This window comes from Palaemon carinicauda, unplaced genomic scaffold, assembly GCF_036898095.1.
Source record: "Palaemon carinicauda isolate YSFRI2023 unplaced genomic scaffold, ASM3689809v2 scaffold1, whole genome shotgun sequence".
Taxonomy (NCBI): domain Eukaryota; kingdom Metazoa; phylum Arthropoda; class Malacostraca; order Decapoda; family Palaemonidae; genus Palaemon; species Palaemon carinicauda.
The window spans coordinates 1,024,435-1,047,500 of NW_027168481.1; positions in this window are offsets into that span (position 1 = coordinate 1,024,435).

Below are 23,066 nucleotides of genomic sequence, written 5' to 3' on the forward strand. Positions count from 1 at the left end.
AAAAGTTAACAAATACAATTAGATTCATAAACTAATTGAGATAAAATGTACGGTGTAGCAACCCCACCCGACACGGGAAGGAAGCTTATTGCCTTACCTTGCCTTATTTTTTGTTTGGGTTCCCCCAGGTCCCTCAGTGTGAGGCACCTCGTATATCCACCAGAGAGTTGCTAATACAGCTACCCAGGACGTAGTAAAGGTAAAACGTAGTAATGGGTGAACGACCTCAAGAGAGAGAGAGAGAGAGAGAGACCATAGTCAAACTCAAACGCGACCCATGAAATTACACCGTGGTGGCTCAACTGCCGCGGGCTCCACGGAGATAACGTACACTACACACACAAGCACGAACTCTGAAAAGGAAACTTACTGATTTCTATACTCAAATATATACATAAACATAAAAATATGTTTACATATATATAGAGTATAGTGGTACCTCTACATACGAATTTAATTCGTTCCACAACCAACTTCAGATGTAGAAAATGTTCGGATGTAGAAACGAATTTTCCCATAAGAATACATGGTAATTCATTTAATTCGTTCCTCGGCCTAAAAACCCATAATAAATCCTTAATAAATGGCTACACATAATTACACATAGCAATAACATAACTGCATAATATGAAAGAAGCATGTAAAAAAGATAATTATAAAGAAATAATAAATAAAAAATGTGTTCTATTGCCACTTTACCTTAGAGACAGGCCAACCCAGGTGTAGGATTTGCTACGCCAGGAGACCGACGATCGGCGAGAAGGTAGACATGGTGTTAACATGTTCTTTAAAAAAATACCCTCTCTCTCTCTCTCTCTCTCTCTCTCTCTCTCTCTCTCTCTCTCTCTCTCTCTCTTGTTCTTCTTCACTGTTAGTGTTAGAGACGTCTATTATTTTTTTCTGAGAGAGAGAGAGAGAGAGAGAGAGAGAGAGAGAGAGAGAGAGAGAGAGAGAGAGAGAGAGAGAGATTAAACAAAAATGAGAGATTTAACAAAAATGTGTTGTGTACATATGATTTTTAACAGCGTTAACGAGTTGAAAGACAGTTAAATGTAACTAAAAAAACAATATCAACGAATCTGAATTCCTTTAAGTAAAACAAATATTGATACAAACACACTCGTGTGCGTATGCGCAAACACACACATACGCACGAGGAGACACGATCGGCGAGGAGGTAGAGATGGTGACTGCGATAACATACCGTAACTTACGCTACGGAAATTTTAATCTAACTTAGCTTTTTTATTTTTATATTTCATATTTTTTGCGTTTTTTTCTTTTGATTTTTTATTTTCATCACTTTCAGTGACGAGTTACGGTATGTTATCGCAGTCACCATCTCTACCTCCTCCCCGACCGTCTCTCTCACTGCGTAGCAATTTTTGCACCTATGTGAGTGTTTGTGCCTACGCACACGAGTGTGTTTGTATCAGTATTTGTTTTAGTTAATAAAGGAATTCAGATTAGCTGTTATTACTTTCTTAGTTACATTTAATTGTTTTTCAACTCGTTGACGCTGTTAAAAATCATATGTACTCTAAACACATTTTTGTTTAATCTCTCTCTCTCTCTCTCTCTCTCTCTCTCTCTCTCTCTCTCTCGTTCTTCTTCGCTGTTATAGTGTTAGATACGTCTATTATTTTTTTCCGATCTTCTTCGCTGTTATAGTGTGATACGTCTATTATTTTTTTCCGAGAGAGAGAGAGAGAGAGAGAGAGAGAGAGAGAGAGAGAGAGAGAGAGAGAGAGAGATTTTTATTTAAAGAACATGTTAATGCTATGTTTAGAGATAAACAGAAAAAGAGAGAAGTCTTATTTAAAAGAGCTTGTTAATGCTATCACGGTTTTCTTTGCTTCACTTTTTTCTTTCTTTCTGTTCATCACGCTGGCCCTTCTCACAAATGATCGTTGCCAATAATCTCTTTGTCCTTTATCCCTATCAACAAAAGGCGTTCTATCTCTTCCAGGGTATTGCTAAGATTTTCTTGCAATAATGGTGATCCCCTTCGATGGTTATTTGCTTTAATGGCTGCCTTCAGCTTGATGATCCTCGAGATCATAGGCCTATTCCGGCCATATTGTTTAGCCATACAGTATCACTCACATGCACACTGCTCTCATGTTTTTCTATAATTTCTTGCTTCAATTCTAATGAAAGAATTGCCTTCTTCCTGTACTGAAACTTAGCTTCTTAGGCACCCTGATTATAGGTAAAATCAAAAAGGAAATGTGAGAAAAGGAAGAAAATAAGCACTGTTAATAATGTTTACTTCGTGTGTCGAAATAAAATTCGGGTGTAGAGTCAAAAATTTGCTCGAATTTTACTTCGGATGTTGGAAAATTCGGATGTAGATACGTTCGTGTGTAGAGGTTCCACTGTATAAGAAAAGTAAGTGATTAAGTAAAGACAAAACATATAATGGCTGCCAAGCGAGGACGAAGACAGGCGCGTCTGTACATCGTCCGGGCCAAAAGTGAAGTGAGACATTTCACCGGTGTGTGAGGGGGGAGGGGTAGCAAGCTACCCCTCCCCTACCCCTGCTAACTAGCGCGGGGGTAGTAAACCCTCGTTAAAATCTAATGGCTCGTCAATTTCAGCTACGCCGAAAGTAAACCCCTATGTAAATAGCATGGTTTGTATTTCGGTTACGGAACGAAGCGTGGTTTGTATTTCAGTTACGGAACAATTTTGTTTTCTGAATGAAAGCGTTGAGAGCGCTTACATCTAGGACTGGTCTCCATCCCCCCGAAGTTCTTTGGAACCAGGAAGAGGCGGTTGTAAAAACCTGGAGATTGCAAGTCCTGTACCCTCTCTACAGCCCCTTTTTCCAACAAGAGGGACAATTGTAGAAGCAAAGCCTGTCTCTTTGAGTTCTCTCAGTATCTGGGAGAGAGATCTATTAGATCTTGAACTAAAGGGGGTTTCTTTATGAAAGGAATCTTGTATCCCTCCTTCAGCAAAAGGACGGACCAAGGGTCCAACTCCCCTTCTCTCCCAAGCCTGCCAGAAGTTGATCAGTCTGGCCCCTACTGCTGTCTGAAGTCGAAAGCAGTCAGACTCTGCTTCGACCCGATCTTGATCCCCTCCTTTTTCCTCTTTTCCCATCAGATCTGGAGTTACCCCTACAGACGGGTCTACCTCAAAAGGGAGGAATAAATCTAGACAAAGGAGTATCCACTTTTGGTTTGTTGCTAGAAAAGGAAGCTGGAAGTACTTTTCGAGCTGTCTTGGAGACCAAGTCATGGGTGGCCTTCCGGGCTAAAGATGCAGCAACCTCTTTCACAAGTTCTTGTGGGAACAGAGAATGAGAGAGCGGCGCAAACATTAATTCAGACCTCTGATCAGGGGTGACCCCCATGGAAAGGAAAGAACACATCTGAGCTCTTTTCTCAAGCTCCAGCCATAAAAAGGGCTGCTAATTCATTAGAGCCATCCCTAACAGCTTTGTCCATGCAAGATATAATCTGAATAAAACTATCATTGTTCTTAAAAGAAGAAACTTTCTTTCCCAAGGCTCCCAGAGTCCAGTCGAGAGTGTTAAAAACCTCGAAGGCTCTGAAGATGCCCTTGAGAAGATGATCAAGTTCCGAAGTCGTCCAGAAAATTTTTGTACGTCTCATGGCTAATCGACGAGAAGAGTCTACTAGTCTTGAGAAGTCCCCCTGGGCAGAGGCAGGTACTCCCAAGCTGAGAATTTCTCCTGCCTCGTACCACACACTTGACCTGGAAGCTAGTCTAGCTGGAGGGAAAGAAAAAGCCAACTTGCCTAGATTTTTCTTGGACTGCATCCAGTCTCCCAACAATCTTAAAGCTCTCTTAGATGATCTTGAAAGAGCCATCTTTGTAAAAATAGGAGCTTGAGTTGCTGTCCCCAAGGTGAACTCTGAAGGGGGGGGGGGGGAGCGTGGAGCAACAGGAACAAAGTGACTAGGAAATTCCTCCGTAAAAACTTTCATTATTTTCTTAAGGTCTTAAGGATGCTGTGCAGTCTTAGGCTGTTCTTCCTTTGATAAGTCTTCCAAAGGTTCAGCTGCTGAAAGGGATCAACAACATCTTCTTCCAACAAGACTTCAGCTGGAATAAAGACGTCTTTGCGTGCCTGTGCGCAAACTATATGTTAGGCACCGTGTGCGCTAGTTCAACATCCAGCATCAACTTGCCGTTTGGTGTCATGATCAACTTGAAGTTCGACGTCACGTCTAACTTGATATGATTGATGCTCGACGTCACGTTTAACTTGACGTTCGGCGTCACGTTTGACTGCATGATGAACGTCATTATCAGTTAACACGTCTGCTTGACGTTCAGCTTCACGCCTGGAAGCTTGACGTTTCGTTTACGCTCAAGCTTAACCGAGTTACGACGATCAGCTTGCGAAGCTTCATGACGCTCGGGAACTCGTCGATATGACTGCATAATTGAAGACAGCTTAAGCTGCATGTCCTGTAACAGGCTCAACTTAGGGTCAACTTGTGGTAAGGTTCGGCCCGAAACGTCCGCGATCAATTCGCCTTCTCCCCCGCTCACATCACGCCTGGAACATCCAGACAACACAACCGATCCAGGAACTTACAGAGCAATCGCTGGAAGATTGTCTGAACCAGACGTTCTAAGAGTACGTTTGGCAGGAGAACCTTCTTCAGAAGAAGGCAATCGCTCTGGACTGCTCCAATGACTACAGCCAGGCATTTGAGGCGATAAACAACTTTGATCTATTGAGATCATTTTCTTCTTGAGAGGTCTGGAAACTTGACGCCAGTCGCGATTATCTTTACTGACCAAAGCGTCATCTGAAGATGAGGTAAACTTAACCTCATCTTTCCCATGGTGAGGGAGAGCGTTTCGTGAAACGTCAACAGAAACGCTCGAGGGGACGTCTGCTCGTGCGGTTACACTTCTCGTTCCCTTTCGCTGATCGACTTTCCTTCTCCCAGGGGTTGGGGAGCTTGAAAGAGGTCTTAGGCTAGGTGAACGACAGGTACGAGGAGACACACCCTTCACAGCACTGAACATATTCCCCGCACTTTTGGCACTAACACTGGCACTTTTAAGCATATTCACATCGGACATAAGTTGGTTCCTGTCCACAGCAAGCGACTCAACCCTAACACCAGGGGCTTGAATAGCACTCATCATATCCTTAAATGAAGGCTCAGCGGTAACAGTAGGAGGTTCATGAACTACCACTACAGGGGAAGGAATAGGTTCAGGGGCACGGGGAGAGGAAAATTCTCTAGATCGAAAAGAACTTCGTCTGACTCTATCTCTCTCTAACTTACGAGTGTACCAATCAAAATCCAGCCACTCACTCTCAGATAACAACACACATTCATCACATCGATCCCCTAATTGACAATTTTTACCTCTACATATAGGCCTTAGGAAGGCGGGTTTTACAGCCTTTCACACACTTTCTATAAACTGGGGAAGGGTCAGCCATTTTGGAAAATTCCAGAGAGAGATCAACAAGCAAAGGTCAAAATAATTCAAATCAAAAGAGGTTCAAGAGAATCTGTAAGTAAATCCAATCAAGCGAAAGCCAATTAACCAAAAAAAAAAAAACTTCACCAAAGATACTGCAAAAATCGAAGGTTATAACGAGCGAATGTTCCAATGATGTCGCCAGCAATGGCGGCAGAAAAGATCTGAGGAATCATATAATGGTTCCAGTTACCTGGCGAGTGGTGGCGCTAGTAGTACACCTAGCTATCCAATCTGCGATTGCCACGAGTTTTGAATTTTCTGCCGTGACGTCAGAGACGTAATCTATATATATATATATCCACCGGCTAAGTCAGATGTTTAAAAGCTAGATATTACAATGCGTATTCTAAATATTTTTTTCATATACACTTTACATAATATATAAAAAGTACAAAAAGGGTACAGAACCTAACAAACCCAGCTAACCTAACCTAGGAGTTCCCAGGTCACAAACCTAACGTATGTGCTACGAACGATAAAATTAGCAATGTTACCAATAATACAGTGTTAACAACGTTACAAAGGCATTGTTAACGATAGCAATACAGTACTACGATAATATTATCATGTGTATTTTAAAGAATTGTTCCATATACAGTACACTTTACACAATATATAAAAAGGTACAAAAAGGGTACAGAACCTAACAAACCAACCTAACATAACCTATTAGTTAACAGGTCACAAACCGAATATAATGACTTTTGTTGAATGACTTACCTTTATGACGCGGACGACGAAACTTGCGGGTCACGGGAAGGTGTCTTTTTGGTTCGAGATATCTTGGTTTGGGTATTACAGTAAAATATGTGAATGTCTTTCCTGTAAGATAGGAAGGAACGGCACTTGGGGCACTGTAAACGTTGAGGTATTACATTGTGTGCTTTAAGGAAATTATAAACATTGGATGTCAAATCATAAAAATCACTATGGAATTTAGCAAATGCTTTTAGGTATGGAATACTGCAGCCGTTTCAAGTTTCTATAACTTCCTCCATCGCAAAATAGGAAAATATAAATCTCACTTGAAATGACGGACTGTGAATACGTATGGGTTCGTGATTGGTTAACAGGAAAACAACGGAGTCTAGAGGGTAAACACGAATGAACTGGAATGGGAAACTTGTCCAGATCAAGTATTTATGTGAAATCGGGTTGTGACAAGGTAATAACAAAAGAAATAAAAGCAATATAGGAAGTTAAAATGGGATGTATGATAAATAATATTTAATGGGAATATAAAATGGTGATTTTATTTATAAGGTATCGGATAATAAAACGAGTAATTCTTGGGTTAAACGTAATATAGTAGCCCCCGGGATACAGCGTCCCCAACTTACGTTTTTTTTCACGTTACGGTGTGGAATACGAGGTTTTTTGTCCCCTCATTACGACATTTTCCCACTTTACGGCATCGAATTCCAAAATTCAAACTTGGCGGTTTTTACGCGTACGATTGTGCGAATCACACTCCTACCACCACTAAGAAGCTGGTCTGTTATTGGTCAGCGTCACGGCGTCACTAAGATGCCGATATGCTATTGGCCAAAATCCCTCCTACAATGCTGCCTCAGTCTCTCTCTTTGTTAATCGCACGTTCAGTTCAGATTCTCATGTGCGTTTCGTAAAGACTTGATCTCGTGTGAGTGCTTACGATATCGTATTTTTTGTGCATTTTCGTGCTTAATTCCAACTTTAATTCGTTAGCCATGGGTCCCAAGATTGCTAGTGATGTTAAAGGGAAAAGTAAGAAGATGATTACTATGGAAACGAAGCTGGAGATATTAAAGAAATACAAAAAAGGCATGTGCATGGGCCTTGTTGTCAATGAGGCTGACGTCGATAACCTTATCGAGGAGCACAGGGAGGAGCTTACGACCGAAGACTTGAAGGAGTTGGAGGCAATGCAATTGACCATCATTCAAGAAGAGCACAGCTCTAGTGGTGGCGAGGACGGAAGGGAGACTGAAGAAACGACATCAGCAGAAATAAGGGAAGCTATCGGTTGGTATGAAAACCTTATGAAATTCATTGAAAAAAACACCCACAAAAATTTCACACAGGTCATCTTCTGGAGAGTGTTAATGACAAGTGTATGAGTCATTTAGAAATACTTTGAGGAGTCGTCAGAAAGAGGCTTCTTTGGATAGATATTTCTCCAAAAGAGAAGTGTCAGAAAGCAAAGATGATAAGCGATTCTATTAAAAAAGCTAAAAAAAAGTAATTTTTTTAAGTTCTAAAAGAAAAATCATAAAAAAAATTTCAAGACAAAAATAATAAAAAAAAGAGCATTTTTAATTATAAGTGTTTAATAGTAAGAATAAATTTATTATTAAGTGTACATAACATAATTAGCATTGATCGTTTTTATATCTAACGCCTCCTCCCCCTCTGCCTCCAACCACTACCAGCTCAAGTCACGTCACACCAAAGGTAAATAAAATTTAATTTTTCCTATACAGTACAGTATATAATTTTCATTTATATGTGTAATGTTATTTAATTATATACTGTACAGTACATGTATATTATATATAAGTATACTATAGTACAGTGCTTACTATACTATTTTGTTACGTACTAATCTTCAAGGTTTTTACCTGGGGTTTAGCACGCATTAGCTATTCTATTGCCCGCCATACGACATTTTCACCATACGATACCAACTCCAGAACAGATTAATGTCGTATGGCGGGGTCTACTGTATGTATAAGAGAGTATTACATAACTAATCAAGTAATAGACTTGAACAGAGCTGGTAGAGAGACGGATAGTTACATTTCACGATTAGAGAAGAAGAAATCCTATTGGTAGAGGAAAAGTCTATGCGAAGGGAGGCGGTGTTTTTGCGCAGAGGGTCGAAACCTGCTATGTACGAACGAACGAACGGGAGCGTCTACAACCGCCAAGTAGAATGAGAAAAATTAAATGAAAAACACTGCTAATGTTAGCATGTTAGGCTAACATTTGATCTACATCAGACGTTGGCAGCACTGGTTACTGTATTTTTTCATGAGCCATAGTCTTTGCAACGGCGCCTCCAAAGTTTATCCAGTTATACTGTTTTGTATTTTCCTCCGCTTATTATACAACCAAGAAGGTAATGTATAGAGAATAAAAGGCTTGTTTTACGGTTATATATCGTTTCCCCAGTATGTTTTCCCCACCCAAAACCCCGAGTTCCCACTGGGGGTCCCCCATTACCGTAGGATATAGATAGATAGATATATACAGTGAACCCTCGTTTATCGCGGTAGATAGGTTCCAGTCGCGGCCGCGATAGGTGAAAATCCGCGAAGTAGTGACACCATATTTACCTATTTATTCAACATGTATATTCAGACTTTTAAAACCTTCCCTTGTACGTAGTACTGTTAACAAACTACCCTTTAATGTACAGAACACTTAATGCATGTACTACAGTACCCTAAACTAAAACAGGCACAAATATTAAAGGTGATTTTATATCATGCATTTCCTAAACATGCTAAAAAGCACGATAAAAAATGGCAACCAATGTTTTGTTTACATTTATCTCTGATCATAATGTAGAAACAAACTGGAGGTAGAGCTTTGCTTATTACCCAGACATATTTCCCATACTTTTCCCTTAGAACTACATCACATCTTCCTACTTTAGATATATATATATATATATATATATATACATATATATATATATATATATATATATATATATATATATATATATATATATGTGTGTGTGTGTGCGTGTGTATATATATATATATATATATATATATATATATATATATATATATATATATATATATATATATATATTTATATGTATACACATATACATACCTACATATATACAAAAATACATGCATACATATATATATATATATATTACTGTATATATATGGGTTATGGAAAAAATCCGCGAAGTGGTGAATCCGCGATGGTCGAACCGCGAAGTAGCGAGGGTTCACTGTATATATATATATATATATATATATATATATATATATATATATATATATATATATATATATATATATATATATTTCTGAAACTATACATTTTCGACGGGAACGAGTGTCATTTTCGAAGAGAGAGTAATTTTTTCTATAAGAAAAAGAAGTTTTTTTTTTCCTAGGTTACATTGCCCTGTAATACAGTAAAATAATACCCTATTTTCAGTAACACAGTAGGCATCCCGAGAAAGCCAATATCACATATACGTCCAGAACATTGTTTCAACACAATTTATCAAGTCAAAGATATCCCAAAACTACTCACCATTGAATGAATGAAGTCTTGTTGATAAATTCACTACACTAAACCGCGTAAAAATCATCGCACACTTAATATAAATAAGACAACGTAACGCCTGAGGAAGTAGTTTAAGAACGTTCACTCAGACAATTTGTTCTGGTTGTGGAACTTGTGGTTTTGGGGTGAGACAAAGCTTTTGCAACGGCGCCTCCAAAGTTCTGATTTTTCACAAAAGTCACAGCTTACATTCCCCCTATTATGTCTATTTACAATGTTTAGTTTTAATGTATTGGTCCTTGCTCTAAAAATATCACTGAAGCAAACGTCACGTGTTGTCATAAAATTCCTCTTCTTCAATTTCTTTCTTCCACGTCCTTTATACAGTATTTATAACCTCAGGTTACTTTCTATTTCATCTTTCCACTTTTCAGTGTCCCACTTTCTGGTTTCCGATTTAATTTCTGCCTTGTTTATTCTTCTTATCTGTCTTGGTTATATCTATATTTCATTCTTATAAGCACTTTGCCGGTTGTTTCCACCATCTTCCTTCTTTTTCTTGAATATCCAGGATAATTGTTTTCAGAATTTCCTTCTTCCCATTTAGGGTAGGATTTAAGTACTTCAGCTTCCCATCCATCACCTTTGCTCTCATAGAAGATGCTCTTATCTCCCCTCTCGGAGTAGTATTGGCCGTGCTTTTAGTGGTACCTAAAATCTTCCTGTATACCCCATTTTCTATCCTTTGTAGTCTCTCTATTTCAGTTTCTGTTAGATTTATAATACTTGTTCCATACAAAATTTTTCCTATTATTACACTATTGCAACTTTCCTCTATTACTGAATGTTAAATTAGCTAATTTTTGTTCTTTTTCTATCATTACCCTTTTCTGAGATTTAAATTTGTTCCTATTATTATCTAGCTTTATTCCTAAGTATGTTAAACTTTCTACTACTTTGATTCCCTCTATGTGATCTGGCTTTTCTTTCATGTTGTAGATCATAATATTACTCTTTGCTTTATTAATTTCTAACCCACATTTCTTACCAGTTTCTACTTATATTTGGATGTTACGCTTTACATTATGTATATCCTCTGCAATTACTAAGGCATCATCTGCAAAAAATAATGATTCTATCTTTATTAATTGATTTCTGAAACCGTTTCCTTCCACTTCTATTTTCTTTATGAGAACATACCTAATTAGTTTTGGAAGACGTCACTGGACAAGGAATCTAAAGAAAGAGCAGCCCAAGGACTCTCAAGTGTATCAGCCCATTCTATTAATACACCAGCGTCTTCTATTGATATAAAGTTTTTTGGGCTCGGCCATGTCGTCCTGATGGAAGGTTCCTAATGGTAGCTTCCTAAGGGATATATGTACTACAGTGATATTCCCAGAGAATTTACCTTTAGGTCTCCAGAATTCTAACTCCTGGCACGAATATCCTTAAATTTCTCTCATGGATATCAAACAATATCAAGGGACGTATTCTTGACACACCACATGGCAATCTTCAACCCGAATAGCCTCTACGCTTCAAGGGGGAAAGTGGCAAAAATAGAAGGGGAGCCGTATCAAGGTTACCCTACCTCCCACACTACTATTGAGTATCAATATGGCGCCATATCCAAGATGGCGGACATTCCTAATTTTGTAGCGATTTCGCTCGGTGGTGTTCCCTGTTGATCTAACTTTTTCGATCGATTTTCAAGGATTATAATCATGCAATCTCCAACTTCTTTCGCCTCTGGAAAGTTGAGTATTGGGTCTTTACAACGAGTATATTTTAGCTCATGTTTCACAGTGAAATTAGAGTAATTTATTGTGCCTAGGAGCTAGGCCTGCACCGGAGGCGCCATGGGCGCTGTCGTTCGTTAGGCATGTGTTATTTAGTTAGTAGAACGACTTCCTGGTTTAAATAGAATTAATTAATTATGAAAGCTATTTAGGCAAATCATACTTGTAAAGTTAATTATAATGTGCATAATTTTCCTTTTTCTATGTCGTTCGTTTAAGTTAGAGTTTTGGTGATTGAGGTAACCGAGATCTCGTCTTGCCTAGGTAAGCTAACCTAGGAGATCTATAATACTTTCAGACATTTCCCTGGTTACCCTCGTGTACTGTTTTATCAATTCAGGTGGAGATAGATATCTCCTAGAATTATTATATAAACCATTACACATCTCCATAGGAGATTTATGGGTCCTCTGAGTGTAGCCTTAGGCTACAACACTGGTGGGTCGTGCCTCAAGCTTTCATTCAGGCATGACTAACCCAGGGTTTTTCTGTCCCTTCCCTTAGCCGCAGATAGCAGGTTTTGGGATTCGGTCAGAACCTCAGAGTAATTAGTCTTGTGCCGGCGGCTGGCCGGCGGGGTGAATAGTCATTCCCCGCCGGCCAGGCTGCTGGCATAGGAGGCTAGCCCTCCCTAGGCCGCACTTGAAGTGGTGGTATGATGCCGCCACCTTCTCCTTGCAGTCTAGAAGACTAGTCCTGTGCTTGCAGTCCCTAGGCTGAAGAATAGACATTCTTCTGCTGCCTGGGATGACGACGGCACTAGAACTGTTTCTCCCTTGTTGAGAGGAGGCGGCACTGCCGCCGTCCCCTTAACTGTAGTGACAGACACTAGGTTGGAGAATATTCTCCTGTCACCTAGGATGGCGCCGATACTGAAACAGAGTTTCTTCAGGGAGTGGTAGGACCGGCAACCTTGGCGGCTCCTTCCACACCTCACACAGGACCCTTTTCCCTCCTCCTCTGTCCTTTAGTGGTGGCCTAGCCATCGTATCTCTTTGGGCCGTCGTCCTGCAATCTCTCCGATTGTCGGCAGATTGCGGGGCCGGCCGGACTCCTATTCATTAGCCTGGCTGCCAGCGGCCATGTCGATCGGCAGCGGCCATGTTGGCTGCCGGCGGCCATGTTACTTTTACTGCCGGCTGCTATGACAGCTGTCGGCGGCTGGGCAGGTAGCTAGCAGCCATGTCATCTGCCGGCAGCCATGATGGCTGTTGATGGGAAGTCTCTTCTGTCACCAAGGTTCTTCAGTCCTCCCTTGGACTGCCGGCCACAAGTGCTATTGCCGGGGTACTATACCGCCGGCCAGACCGGCACAGACAGGTGCCGACTGTACTTGTACTGCCGGGTGCTAGCCTGCCGGCCATGTGCCGGCTGGACCTTGCCGGCAATGGTACTGGCGGCTGGATGGAAGCTTGAATGATATATTCTTCCTTTCCAATTGCGTGCTGACTCAGCCGCCGGTATGCCGACTGTACCAGTACTGCCGGGTGCTAGCCTGCCTGTCATGTGACTGCTGGACCTGGCTGGCGATGGTACTGGTAGCTGTATGGAAGCTTGAATGATACATTCTCCCCTTTCATTTGAACCTTCTTTCTGGAGAAAGGCAATAAAATTAGATGATTACATCCTTATTTAGTGTATAGATACACAATAATAAGGCAGTCCTTTGCTCCATGCTGTCTCTCTCTTTTTTAGCTAGCACGCTGGCCGGGTGTGCCGCCAAGGACTAGCTAGGCTGGCGATATGCCGGCAATATCACAGTATAAGTTTATACAGTAGTCAGTATACAGTATCTGCAGTATAGGATATATGGCAGATAGAAAACTATTGTATATACTCTAATAGTAATTATCTTCCAATATATCTTAGGTATCCTTGCCCAGGTGTTTGCTGAGACCAATCCTATATTCAAAAAATAGAACTTCTTCAATATTCTGATTAGAAATCAGTTTACATTTTACCCTACAATATTAAATAAATTAAAGGGCAAGAGGTAGTACACTCTCTATACTTGAAGGCTAGAACCCTTATTCTTGAGTTTCCCTGATCAATAAACTCTATAATTTAATATTGAAAGGTAAAGTTACAGCAAATGAGCTGGGTAGGATACACAAATATATGTCTTTTAAATTTCCTAGTCCAGTTGGCGTAATGCCGGCTGGACCGTACCGTCAGATGCAAGCCACAATGGCTGCGCACTGTCGGAACTACAAAATATACTGCAACCAGAAAGCTATAGTATATTGATACAGTAGTTATTTCTTACATTTCTTGGGTACCCTTCGGGCTTCTGCTGAGACCGATCCTATTTTGAAAGAATAGAATTCCTTCAATACTCTGATTAGAAACCAGTTATCTTTACCCCACAGTGTTAAATGCTAAAGAGACAGTGACATTGTACACTTTTCTATCCCTAGGGGTTGGAACACTTTGTTCGAGTTTGTTAAAAAAGGAAATTCCTTCTAGTTAATACTGAGGGGAGGTAACAGCAATTGCCTGCAAGGGATACACAAGTATGTGTCTCCCACTATCCCTGTCTAGCTTACTATCCTAAGCTACTTTAGTTAAAAGATGTCTTTTACATATTGCTTATCAGTGAGATAATAAATCATATACTCATTCTGCTTTCCTTCCTTTACAGGAGGAACCCCAGATAACATGTGTTGCGGTTTCCTGCAACATTAAAAGTAGGTACTTTTATGGTCATAATACATGCAGGTTTCATGGCCCCTGCAATATTATTTCAGAATCCCTACATTATTGGAACCCACAAGCTTGCAATACATGTCGGACCTTAGTGTCTAAGGGTTTTGATAATCCCGAGTCGACGGAGTCTAGGGATGCAGCTCGTAAGAATCTACGCAACTGGGTAAGAGGGTTCCAAAAGATCTCTCTGGTACCATACCTACCTAATGATAGGATGCGTAGCTTACTATTCCCGAGAGCAAGTAGGGAAATAGTGGTGCTCCAGGCAAGGTTCGCACCTCCCTACGTTCAGACAACCTTTGGGACGGAGGGCCAGAAGCCCTCACGGGAAGAGGTGGACAATGTCATGTCGGAATTGCATCTGTCTGTGCCGGCTCTAGAACCGTCAACCTCGACATCTTCACCTTCTACACCTCCATTAGACAAAATGGTCCAGATTTTGGCCTTTATGAAAGTTCTAATGAAAAAATTTCGCATACAAGGCAAGAAGGAGGAAGCGAAATTCAAGAAAGAGCTTTGTGAAGCCCCACTTGTCGCTCCTGAAGGGTCATACAAAAGACCCAGAGATCAAGACCTTCCGCCATGCTCCAGAACCAATCCATGGAAGTATGCGGAGCTGATGCCGATTTTAGACGACAAACTCTACATCTCTGAGAAGATGGGTGCTGTTCCTTTAGACGAAATTCAGTTTTGGCCAAGCTTTAACGTTTTCCCTAATTGCTTCATTCAATTGAAGCATGAACTAACGTCAGGAAAAGAAACAGAACCGAGGGAGGTCATGATTCTCGACCATGATAAGGCACAGGCTATCTTGTCAAATAGCCTGAGAAAGGCGGGTTACTCAGTGTCGAAAGTGTCCACACTAAGTAACAGACATACTACCTTTCTTACTCCTGCTTCAATAGCATTCCCCTTTACATGGAAGGCATTTCAATCTGTTACTAAGTCAGTGGAGGCAGGCAAACCACGTCCTGCGCTCGAGGAGTGCAAGCCTCTATCACTAGCCTTTCCCATGCAGGAGAAGATTGGAAGGAAGTCCATTTAACTTTTTCAGTAGGGAAACTAGATGCTGATGTTGCTGGACAACAGTTTAGCGAGAATCTCCCTAAACTTTCTGAACGTCTCCTGCTTACAGAACAAGGGACAAAGGAGAGATTTGCAGCCTCTCTATCCCTACAGAATTGCATGGAGTTATGTTCAGCCCACCAAGATACCCCAGACATGCTAACGGTCTTGGCCAAAATGCATATGGCCACCTTAGTAAAAGACCTTTATGCTTTTATGAAGGCTAGGAGAGCTTGTAGGGAGTTTCTGTTTGTGGCTGAAACAGCGAAACATGAAACAAGGAAGATAATATCTTCCAAAATCTGGGGTAGAGACCTCTTTCCAAACGAGGTAGTCAGAGAGGTCATTAAGAATGCCACCACGGAGAATATGGAACTTCTCCGGAAGTGGGGCATCTCTTCAAAGAGAAAGTCTTCCACGGATGTGGGTCCCCAACCTAAGAGGAAGACGGAAATATCTAGTTTTTCTCGTGCTGTTCAACAACATCCTACAGTCTCGAGGACCCCGGTGCCACAGGCAAGCAGTCGGAGACGTAAACTTTCTGATCAATCGAAGCAAAGAGATGCTTCTGGTAGGATGGGGGCTCCTTCAGGATTGTGGGACCTTCAATCCTTGAGTCCAAGGCCTAATCAAGATGTGACTAGGATGGAAAATACTCATGCCTCTACCATTATTTCCTCAACTCTTCCTACACCCCTACCTTGTCTTGGAAGAGTATACCTTGGAGCTATTAAGCATACAGGTAATAAGGAAAGCATTGTCCATCGAATTCCAGGGAAGGCTGTTTGGTGTTCACAAGAAGGACTCAAGAAAACTCAGAGTCATTCTGGACTTGTTGCCACTCAACAAGTTCAAACAAAACAGCAAGTGCACAATGTTAATCCTTCTGAACATAGGAACCCTATTTCAAAAAAGGGTGTTCACAGTCTTGCTAGACCTGAAAGTTGCCTATCGGCAGCTACCTGTCAGTCGCCCCCTCCCCTCCTACCTAGGATTCAAGTTACAGAGGATAACATATACCTAAGGACGGACACTTGTCAGACTAAACATAGTCCTAAGTCTCTTCACGACATTGGCGGACACGGTCACGCAAAAACCAAGCCTAGCAGTGGTTCAGGTAACAAAGTACCTGGACAAAAGGTTGGTGTGGGCAGCACCCGAAGTGGATGGTCTATGAGCATTCAAGGAAGTAATCCGGTTCCGGGAACCTCGGGGATGCAAAATCAGCTCCAAAAAGTCTCGGTTCTCTCCAGCTCAAAGGCTTCAATGGTTAAAAAACCATCAAAACCCGAGGTCACTCCGGCTCTCCTTTCCCTTAGGGATGTGAAAGGATATCACAGGGTCGGTCAAGAGACTATGGTAATCGGTCAGGATTCCAAAATTCTAACAAGGACGAGTTTTGAACTCTCTCCAGTTAGCAATAATGACAGACCCAGTGCTAAGAGCACAGCTGAAAGATGCGTTAAGAGTCTGGAGAAGATACGCATCAAACGCTCAAAGAGATCTAAAAGGACCAATATCGGTCTTTCCTTAATAGTTTCCCTAACGTCGATCAAAGGCCAAAAGCCTATTGAAGATCGTGCCCTTGCAACTACCTTAACTGTTGAAGATCATCCGCAGGGATGCCTAGTCGGAAGAATGGGGAATTCACTCCCATCAGAGAAAAATTCAAGGAACTCGGTTAATTCTATCCAAGACCATGTTAGTCCTGTCGTGGTTGATGAAGCTCTCTCCACGCAGATAATTCCTCCTTAGGCTGATCTGGGACATGGAAGCGATATTTAGACATCGGAACCGACAAGGCTAGAGGGCGTCTCATATAGTTTAGGTGATGTTAGCCATCCCTTGCCTAAAAGGATGGCACCTATCAGCAGTTCATGTTCAATTGATCCGCAAGGTGACAGCGGATGCTCTACTCGGGCTCAGGCCGGCAGAGTATGGTCCACAGACGCAGACCTATTCTCTCCCAGATGGGAACAAGTCCCCGAACTGCAGGTCAACCCCTTTATGACGAGCGTCATCAAGTAACTACCTCGATATATAGCCCCATACGAGGATCCTCTAGAGGAGATAACAGACATCAGGTCTATAGTATGGAAGGGATGGACTCGGGAATTCTTGTTCATCCCATCCAATTCCCTGCCGAAGGTCCTCAATATGCTGAGGTCCTTCCAGGGAGGAGTAGCTCTGGTGGCTCCCATGTAGCCCGAGAGCAACTGATTCCCTCTAGTAAAGGAACTGAGACTGAGGCTGGCCCTAGTACTGAACCAAGTACTATTTTAGAGGGCTCAGAAGTTAATTGCCTTCGATTTATCACAGAGAGCCCAAACCCTTCATTTCATGAATTTCTTGCCCTAGCGGTTAGGAAAAGATTTGGGATCTCAGAAGATAATATAGGATTCCTAGAAGAATACAAATCTAAGTCAACTAGAAGACAATATGAGCCATCTTGGAAGAAGTGGGTTGCTTTTGTTAAAGCAAAAGGACCGAAAGAAATTTCAACGAACTTCTGTCTGTCCTTCTTTGTCCACCTTCATAATCAAGGTCTGGCAGCCAACACGATAACTACGTGTAAGTCAGCTTTGACTAGACCTCTTCTATATGCCTTCCAAGTGGATCTGGCAAATGAAATCTTTAATAAGATTCCGAAGGCATGCGCAAGGCTTAGGCCCGCACCACCTCCAAAGCCCATTTCATGGTCTTTGGACAAGGTCCTTCAGTATGCCTCATCTGTGAACAATGAAGATTGTTCCATCAAGGATCTAACCCAAAAGGTTATTTTCTGTTCCCTATAGCCTCTGGGGCTAGAGTTAGGGAAATAGTAGCCCTATCTAGAAATGAGGGCCACATTCAGTTCACAGAAAAGGGAGAACTGAATCTCTTTCCTGATCCAGCCTTTCTCGCTAAGAATGAGCTACCCACAAAAAGGTGGGGTCCTTGGAGAATCTGCTCTCTGAAGGAAGATGTCTCTCTATGTCCCGTAGAGTATCTAAAGATCTATCTTCGTAGGACTTCAGACTTCAAGAGAGGTTAGCTCTTCAAAAGAGAAACCTCTGGATCAAACTTATCCCTAAAACAATTAAGGCCGAAGCTCACCTACTTTATTCGCAGAGCAGATCCTGACAGTACTCCCACAGGTCATGATCCGAGGAAAATTGCTTCATCACTGAACTTCTTTCAGTATATGGACTTTGAGCGTCTTCGTTCATATAATGGATGGAAATCATCCAGAGTGTTTTACAAACACTATGCTAAGCAGGTCCATGAACTAAAGCACTAATTACTGCAATAAACAGTTAATTGATTGGGACCTTGAACGTCCTCACTCATATACTGGATGGGGATCATCCAGAGTGTTCCATATACACCATGCTAAGGAGGTCCATGAACTGAAGCATAATGTGGTGGCGGCAGGTATTGTATTAGAACCTGCCGCCTGATTACTGCGATGAACAATTAATTGATTGGGACTATCAATTAGGGGGAAGGGGTGTCAACACTGTTAGTGTGATACCCTCTAAATGAGTGTTACCGTGGTGACACTAATTCTGTTCAAAATCTCAGGTGTAGAATTATACAGATAAACACTTGTGCCGTGTGTACATAGTACACAGTGTTGATAGGATGCAACATTTACAAAAATTATAAGGAAAAATTTATTAAAAATTTTTCAATCTTAGAGTGGCACTCATAAAATTTTTCCCTTTCAAAAAGAAAAGTAATTTCTGTATATGTTGCATGTATAATTCCTTTATTATGTTACATTCGTTTCACTCGTTTTTCAATTAGTCATTTATTAGAAATAAATGGCTATTAGAATGTAATTGCGTCCTAATTCTCCCGGCAATTTGCATATTTAAGATGCCAGAGTTCTTTGACTTACTCATGTAAGTAAACCTCATTTCATTGTATGCTTACAAACAATAGATATGATGGACACTGATATTGTTCTGACAATATATACAAACCGTGAGACCGTTTGTATACTCAGTAAATACTCATGTTTGTTCATACAATATATGCTAACCTTGAGGCTCTTTTTCTACCGTCTAGTATGACTCTTCCCCGTAGGAGTCGGGAAGCACTAACATTGTTTATGATTACTGGTAATGACGGATAACGGTAATGTCATTTGTCTAAAATATTTCAGATGACCATAGAAAAATTGTCCCAAGATTAAGGCACTGATGAAAATCCACATATACATTAATTCTCTGGTATGCTTCTATCAGGACGACATGGCCGAGCCCAAAAAACGGATTTTGAGCGAAGCGAAAAATCTATTTTTGGGTGAGATAGCCATGTCGTCCTGATGGACCCACCCTCCTTTTCTATAGAAAAGGTCTTCGCAGAATCCCTCCCGAAGTACTGTATCTGTAGCACCATGCTCAACGCTACACGGAATGTCCGCCATCTTGGATATGGCGCCATATTGATACTCAATAGTAGTATGGGAAGTAGGGTAACCTTGATACGGCTCCCCTTCTATTTTTGCCACTTTTCCCCTCGAAGCGTAAAAGCTATTCGGGGTGAAGATTGCCATGTGGCGTGTCAAGAATACGTCCCTTGATATTATGCGATATCCTTGAGAGAAATTTAAGGATATACGTGCCAGGAGTTAGAATTCTGGAGACCTAAAGGTAAATTCTCTGGGAATATCACTGTAGTACATATATCCCTTTGGAAGCTACCATTAAGAACCTTCCATCAGGACGACATGGCTATCTCACCCAAAAATAGATTTTTCGCTTCGCTCAAAATCCGTTATACAGCATAAGAGATTTCTATTTATTTGTATAGATAAATACTGTATAAGTATATATTCGTAATACATCATGAAATGTTTAGCAAGAAATCTCATAATGTAATGTTTTTGCATCTGATTAACAGATTTAGGCCTACATAGTATATTAAAACACAAAGTTCTTGACGCTGAGAGTAGATTCTACATTTGTGAATCATTTAACAATGAGTTAAAGTTATCAAAAGACAGATATAAAAAGGCTTATAGACGGTTAGGACAAATCTACGTAGGCCTATTTATTTCAAAGACTTTTAGATCAGTATTGTATAACAGAGTGAGTGATGTAGATGATATTAGAATGTATGAGTGAACACTATTATAAATTTTCTAAGATACAGCCATTGAATAACCTTTGGATATTTTGCTTCTTCTAACACCATTCTGAAGCAGAAACCGGTGTATGCCTAATGATATATATATATATATATATATATATATATATATATATATATATATATATATATATATATATATATATATATATATATATATAAATTATATATATATAAATTATATATATATATATATGTATATATACAGTATATATATATATATATATATATATATATATATATACATATATATATATATATATATATATATATATATATATATATATATATATATATATATATGATGAATGGGTTAGTCACTGTCTATATAAGCTTGCCGACCAGGGTTCGATTCCCGGCCGGAGCCAAGCTCTTGTCTTTGTGTGATTTCGCCTGGGGCTTTGATCCCGAGGTCGTTAAGAGAATCCAGACATTAATATATCAAAAATATATATGGCTTATTTGAATATATATATATATATATATATATATATATATATATATATATATATATATATATATATATATACATATTTGCAAAAGTATTCATAGATACACATATACATGTGAATATTTATATGCGTTGAATTATACACACACACACACACACACACACATATATATATATATATATATATATATATATATATATATATATATATATGTGTGTGTGTGTGTGTGAGTGTGTGTGTGTGTGTGTGCGTGCAGCAGCGTCCATACAACATCAGTAAAAGGGCCATAATTTATTTATGAAACGTTCCAAACATTTCTACGTGTATTTCAATCTGTAAACATTACGAATATATAATTCCTTAAAATTTACACAGAATCATTTCAAAATCAAGTTAAAGAACATTGAAATGGGTTAAACACTAATTGAATTTAAATTAAAATGTATATATGATAAAAAAACACCCAAGAGATCCAGGAGTTGAACAGATGTCAAAAATAATGATACTCATCTAAGACTTCAGTTATGCTAAGTAAAGATGAGAAGAGTAGGTGTTTAGAGTTCAAAGACTGAAGAAGCCGTTTGATGTATAATGACTTAAGGGTAGTTATAGAAAATCACTATGGCTTGTTCCATCAATAGTTGATAAAATTTTTTTTTATTTACCTCGATTTTGTATATTGATACTTGATTCCTCATACTGGAAAGTTCTGGATTACCCACTCTCTAGCCAGATCTTAAACTATATCCCATATTATTATTATTATTATTATTATTATTATTATTATTATTTGCTAAGCTACAACCCTAGTTGGAAAAGCAGGATGCTATAAGCCTAGGGACCCCAACAGGGAAAGTAGCCCAGTGAAGAAAGGAAACAAGGAAAGATAAAATATTTTTAGTACAGTAAAACATTGAAATAAATATTTCCTATATGGCTGCAATATCTTATCTGCAACAACCCACAGCAAGATTCAACTTAAATATCGGGACAAACTGCAGACCTTCATGAGATCCAATATTATTTATGAATAATGTTGGATCACTTAAAGGTCTGCAATTTGTCCTTGAAGCCAAAAGGTACATCAATCTTGAGTGGACTGATTGGAGTTAATGGCACATACATACATACATACATACATACATACATACATACATATATATATATATATATATATATATATATATATATAGATATATGTGTGTGAAACCACTCATATATCTATGTAAATATTACTTTGACATTCCTGTTTTTATCGCAAGTGTTTTCACTAGTGGTTAGTTGTAAAGGACCTCAGTTAGTCACCAGTTATTTATGTTATATTTCTTAGTTATTGAACTATTTGTTTTACTATTTTTTTTTTTAATTTTCAGTTACCACAAAAGCATTTTAAGCAGAAATTGTAAGATCTGATTAATTTCTAATGTGAACATAATTTCACTGATTTATGTAGCCCTGATGATGGAAATGTGTATATTGTGGTGATGGGAGGCTTTGTCACCGCTCCGGCACGTCTAGGGGTAGGAGTGTATGTCCTACTGTTACAGCATTCACGTCAGCTTCAGTTGATGTTGAATAGGCGTCCTCTTCGTCAGGAGTGGAGATGTTAATGGAGGTCTTGAAGGTCGTGAAGTGGCTGTCCATAAGGGCATCGGTTTTGGTTATCAAGTCCTTTATGGGTATACTATCGACATCACTATAAAGCCACTTACTGCCGCCCATCGCCCGCAGTTTTGCTACTACCACTACAGATTTGGGCAGCCGCAAAGAAATGTGCCAAGGATTGTCTATGGCCAAAAAACATGTACGTAGGCCATCGCTCGTGGCCGTGGCCTCCCGTGTTTCTAATCTTTTCTTTTTACATGATGCAGGAACGGGCGTGCGATTTTTGGTAGACACGGGAGGTTGTCGTTCTCTTTTGCCAAGGGGATTCTACAGGACACGACGTAGTCTGTCTACGTCTGCCGATGTCCGCCTGGTAGCTGTCAACGGATATGCAATACCCACCTACGGTTACGAGTACCTCACATTATCGTTTTGGAAACGGTAAATCTAATTGGAAGTTTCTTGTTGCTGACGTCACATTGCCAATTCTCGGTGCGGATTTCCTCTATCATTTCCACCTTCTGGTCGATGTCGCCCACCGACGATAGGTCAACGCAGAGACTCTTACTTGTTG